Below are 6061 nucleotides of genomic sequence, written 5' to 3' on the forward strand. Positions count from 1 at the left end.
CCGCCCTCTAAGGAGGGACGCTGTAATTGAAATCATTATATGCGTGTACATGTAACGTGCCGCCGCCCTCAGTGAGGACGCGGTAATGGGAATCATCATATGCCATCCTGGCCACCTTCCCCATATCATCATATCATCATATATATATATATATATATATATATATATAACGTGCTCCGGCCCTCTAGTGAGGGACGCGGTGAATAATGCAATGGAATTGCACGAATACATGCCCCGGCCCGGACGCAGTTGAAAGCCATATTGAGCTTGGCACGAGCGAGTAGTGAGGAACCACATGTACATAAAACATTATCAAAGACTCAATGAAGTAATCAAAGCGAGTCGTCATTTGAAAATCGGGACAAAAGTTATATCAAATATCTTTCGGACGCTACTCGGAAACATATCAACATCATAAACATATAGAAGAACCATAGGGAGCATAGTCGTATGTCAAACCAATCCGAGTCCGCCTCAAAAAGTTACGGACATTACTCGCTTAAGGACTTTCTACAATCATATCAAAGCAATCCGAGCTCTTCTTGCATGGAAAGTTACGCTCGTTCGTAGTTACGGAATCTTTTAAAACAAAACTCTTTTGAAAACAGAACTTTTATGCAACTTTTGAAATCCAAATCATACCAATGACATAAGGACCACAACTTGACCACATTAAGAATACGAATATCAAGAAACAAATAAGAATCATAGCCATGCTCGGATTGCAAGAGTAGAGTTACCTCGGGGCTCGTGTCATAACTTACTTGCACTAAGACATGCCAAAAGAAAGAAAGGTGAGCTTCACATACCTTGTTCGCTTCCTAAGCTAATCCGAACTTACGTCTCGGCTTCTCAAAGTCTACAACAACATCATTAGGCATCGAACATTAGTCATAAGCATCGAAGAATCCAATTCTAAGTTAGCACTTGATCTACGTAAATTTGGGCGACATTTTCCCCTATAAATACGACATCCCCGAGAATTCAACTCGGCCAAATCTTCAACAACAATACCAACAACCATATAAACAACATCAATAATTAATTCAAAACGCATTCTAGCATTAATAACCCTTTCTACATAATTCGACGACATTCTTTTATATTCATTTCAACTACATATATTCAAACCAACATCGACGATTACATGTTCAAGCACCAATCCGAAACCATTCACACAAGATTCAAGAGCACTTTAAACAATCCGCAAAATATTCAAAACAATTCAAACAATGTACTGCTTCACCCGAAACTTTCCAAACTTGGCAAGAGCAACACAATGCATTCTTTTCTTCCAAATTCATAAGCTATATCAACAATTCACACAATGACAACATTCTTATCATAAATACTACAAACCATATTACAATTTCATTAGCTTCCAAAACAGCCCACAAACGGCTACAACTTCCACTTGAGTCATTGAACTTTCATTCTCATCATAGAATACATAACAACAACAACCAAAATACTAAGTAACATTAATTCATCATTCCTACACTATATGGCACATACACGGCCACACACACAACACCATATTTTCATGAATTCCATTCATTTCCATACTCCACAACATCCACAAACCATGCATAACATGTGAAAATAAAGATTGAACCTTACCTTCTTCCACCTAGTTCTCCCTCGGCTAGAGTGATGTTTCGCAAAAACGAACGCTTTACTTGCTCCACCAACTACTCCACGTTGTAGCAGGACCTTCCAATTAGTAGAAAAGCTTGAAGAAAATAATTTTTCATGATCAACTCCATAGGCGCTTTCGGCGGCCCTCTTGGCCGTTTTCTCCTTCTTTTTTTTTTCTTCATGTTTCTTGAAATTTCTAGGAGATGAAATGGTGAAGATGATTAATTTGGTCATCTAATACCACATATATAATACTTCCAATTGGCCTATGGCCCACTTCTCTTTGGCCGGCCACTTAGGCCCTTATTTCATGAAAATTTATTTCACTTCTAGCCCCAAATTTTCATGAAATGTTCAACTTTCCATAATTCATTTTTGGTCCCATATTTCATGAAATATTAGTTTCCATAATTCCACTTTTAACCCCAAATTTTCCTTAATATTTCTATCCACTAAAATCATAAGTGACTTATGCCTTAAAATAAAATCGGAAAATAGCCTCGTCTTTAACTTGTCGCAACTAACTTAAAATATTCCGACGTGCGAAATGCGGGATATAACAGTTTAGGCAAATTTGGTACATTCGTCGAGCTTGGAGGTAGGTTGAAAAAAAAAAAAAAGAGGTATGGAGGAGGTGGACGTGTGGATGGAGGAAGTGTTCGGAATCGGCGAATCCAAAGACGGAAGTGAGGTGGGTTTGGGGAAAGCGATCACGGTGAGATGGGTCGGGTCCCGAACTTGGCATGCTCTCCTCTCTTAGTTCGTCAAGTTGTAGCTTTAGCAAGGCGATCTCTTCTTCATCATTCAGATTAATCCTCTCTCTTGAGCTTTCTGGATTTTCATTCATTATGGAAAGATTAGCGGTTGGGTTGACCTCGTTGGTGATAGTCATTTTTCCCTTAGATCTCAAATTGTAGTGTGACTCGGCCAGTTTGAAGATCAACACAAATCAACCTCTGTTGGGGGATAAAAACTAAAATAAAGACAATTGAAAAACAAACGTTAGTCCGGGAAGCTTTAGAAAAGGGTAGAGTAACACATTTGATCACATAATTACGTCAAGTCGACGTGCAAACAAGTGTGTCCTAATTGTGGAGCCTCTTTTTGCCAGAGGTAAGCCTACGTCACACACAAGTTGATGATGATGATCCTTTTTGACACATTCTGTGATTTTTTAGAACAAACATAACTTCCATTCCAACAAAAGGTAGCTCGAGAGCTTACAAGAATAGGCCTATGGCAGCTTTGAAATGATAGAACACAAAAGGGGATGGCCATAGAGGCATACAAAAGGAATGGGTCGATGAAAATTTGAAATGAAAATGCAAAGGGTGGCCACGAGGGCGTACAAAGGGATTGGGCCATACGGCACTCTTTTGGAATGTAAAAAAAAAGTGGACAGGAAATAGTCTAGGGCCATGTCGGGCCGTCATTGTCATCCCCATCATATGCTGGATCATAATCGGGCCCTGGGTCGTACTCAGGTTCCTCCTCCGGTCCGTCCAACCTCGCTGGATCATACTCAGGTCCTTCCTCTATGCCATGTACTGTAGGCCTGTACTCGGAATGCACCTCCAGTTCTTCCTCGGAAGGTCCGGCTGGAATATACTCGGGTGATTTCGCCGGCTCCACCTCCACGCAAGGTCACGTTCGCTTCCCCACATGATCTTCTTCCGGATCCTCCTCCATTGGTTCGTCGACTCGCGGATCCTCCTCCTCTACCAGTCAGATCAAGTGGTTTACTGAACCCGGAACTACCTGCCTGTACATGTCATTGTTGACGTTCATGTGGGGCAGTACCTCAACTGTAAGCCAATCGGCTACATCATAGTCTGTGAACCCGTCGAACCCGTCTTTGGTCGGTAGAAGTGCCAGGCCTCCCACATTATACCAGGCGTAATATTCGGGTGTGCACCAACTCTCGTTACCCATACCAATCGTGATCATATTCAACCATTCTCTTTGTAGAATTCTCACTCGTGCCATGGGAACCACCCTATCATAGTTACCTTCATGTAGTGCCATGCGGGACCAGACTGGGACATCCTGCGTAACTCCAAATTGCCTCAGGACCCTGAGAGGCGCATACGGTTGAATCCCGTCCAACCCGATTAGCTCGATGAAGTATAGATTTGCAGTTCTCACCAAAGGTCTCCCCGACAGCCAGGGGTATTTCCACTGAACAACATCCCCTGTGAGCTGAACTAAGAATGTGCGCCACTCCTCTGCTCCTGTAGGTTCAAAGCCAAGACCTTATTCTTTCCGTATGGCTCGAATTCTCGCTACGAGCATCTATGCAAGTAATCCATGATAGGGGCGAGTATAGAAGTGTTCCACGGCCCATATTTGCAGCAAGAGATTACACCCCTCAAAAAAAGTTATGCCCTCGTGAACAGGCCGATAGAGTTCGGAGCATCTCCACGAGAATCATATGGACCAACGTCAATTCACTCGGTCCCAAGGTGGCAAAAGGTTGATGTTAATTCGGTAGGCTCTCTTTGGGAAGACCAAGACCCCCAACAATGCTACAGCGAAGACTCGTGGCCGCATTTTCTCCCACCTTCCGCGGTCACATGCAAACTCATCCCGATGCTGATCAAAGCTTTCTCGGCGACCAAATCTCCGAAACAGAAAGTCAAACTTCACTCGGTCATTTTCCACGTTCCTCAAGGCCGGGTAGACATTAAATCCCAAAATGTGCAAGAATTTCTCTCCCGATATGAAGGATGGTAACACCGGCATTCTTCCTCAAATGGCAATTCGGTGAATCCATAAATTTCCTCTAGTAGTGGGTCATCTCGAAATCTAAAAAATTGAAGGTTACTGTTCGGCGGGATCCCAAAATTCTATCGGCTGACTTGGTGAGAGTTTTGTTGGCTGGATACCCATTAGCGACATCGGCGACCCTGTGTGTTGCTCGACCTCTTCTCCATGTGCCACTCTTATGTTCCTCCACCAAGTTTGCAGGTCGTGAGGAGGTGAGACTATCATTTGGATGTTTGGTAGGTTTTGGTTGATTTCCATCTGAAAAGAAGGGTAAAGGTTATGATAAGTATTGTTTGTTTTAAAAAAATCATCTTGTGTCTTTTAAGGATCATTTCATCAATTCACATAAAGGGTTATGTCATTCAGGTTTCAAACCTTGTGACAAAAGGGTGGATTCCTAATTTGCAGCAACAATACCTTGGATTGTCCTGCCTAAGGTGTATGCAGCATGACTTATTTTTCTAGAATAAGATTTTTTCCTAAGAGTTTCGGAGTGGGACTGAATGTTCCCGAGAAGGGTACGTAGTAAACTACCATACCGACTCGAAACTAGAGAATCCAAAGAAGGGGTGGAGGTGTGTCGACAACACCTCGCGTGAACCACAGTGTGTGTAAGTGTACGGCCAAAGACTCGATAGAAAGTGCAATGACATTATAAGGAAAGCAGTAACAAATAGTGTTTTCTCAAACAAATAAGGAGCACAAGTTTGGCTTTGGCTTGCGTCCTTTCAAACATAGCAATATAGCAACTCATAAATAATAAGTGATAAAATAAATAAACAAACCTCCCCCGAGTATCTACTTCTTAAACTAAGTCTGCTAAAGTCAAAACCTAAGGTAAAATTCCCCAGCAGAGTCGCCATTCTGTCATGCTCTATTTTTAACGAATTAAAACTAGTTCACAACTTATGACTATGTTTTATCTGGTTTTTGCAAATTTTCAGAGTCGCCACCTAATTTTAGGAAAATATTAGCAAACCATTTGTAAAAAATATAAACTCCATTTTTTAGTCTTTGGAACCTGCGAGATTCTAGGTAAGGGTTTTATTTACCCCGAGGGGAAGGTATTAGGCATCCCTCAGAGCCTGTCCGAAGACAGCCTTTAAACTTTGTACCCTAAACACTAGGGGGGGATTATTTATCTATTTCTTATTTACTATTACCTATTTAAAGAATTGTGGAAAAGAAAACTACTCTTTCAAAACTATTTGTATAAAAAAAGGGTTTTTAATGTAATCGTAATTATGTGAATAAATGCATATACATAAAGGAAGTAGTTAATGCTAATGTGTGCATGAGAAAAATATGTATGACATTTTATTTTATATAAGAATAACATGTATAATATAGAATAAGGAGATGTATATTTTTATACGAAAATAATCTACATATGTGATAGTATATCCTAGGTGAATGCTTAAAAAATAGTTATGACGACACGGTAATACTATATGTGTACATATAATGAAAATGAGACTAAGGGAATTAATAAAAAATAAGATAGTACAGGTATGGTATGCGCGTATGAAAATAGTATGTTGGTACACCCATAATAAAGGAAAGCAATTAAGACAAGATGTAAAATTATATATATATATATATATATATATATATATATATATATATATATATATATATATATATATATATATAGCTT

This window comes from Lycium ferocissimum, unplaced genomic scaffold, assembly GCF_029784015.1.
Source record: "Lycium ferocissimum isolate CSIRO_LF1 unplaced genomic scaffold, AGI_CSIRO_Lferr_CH_V1 ctg5714, whole genome shotgun sequence".
Taxonomy (NCBI): Eukaryota; Viridiplantae; Streptophyta; class Magnoliopsida; order Solanales; family Solanaceae; genus Lycium; species Lycium ferocissimum.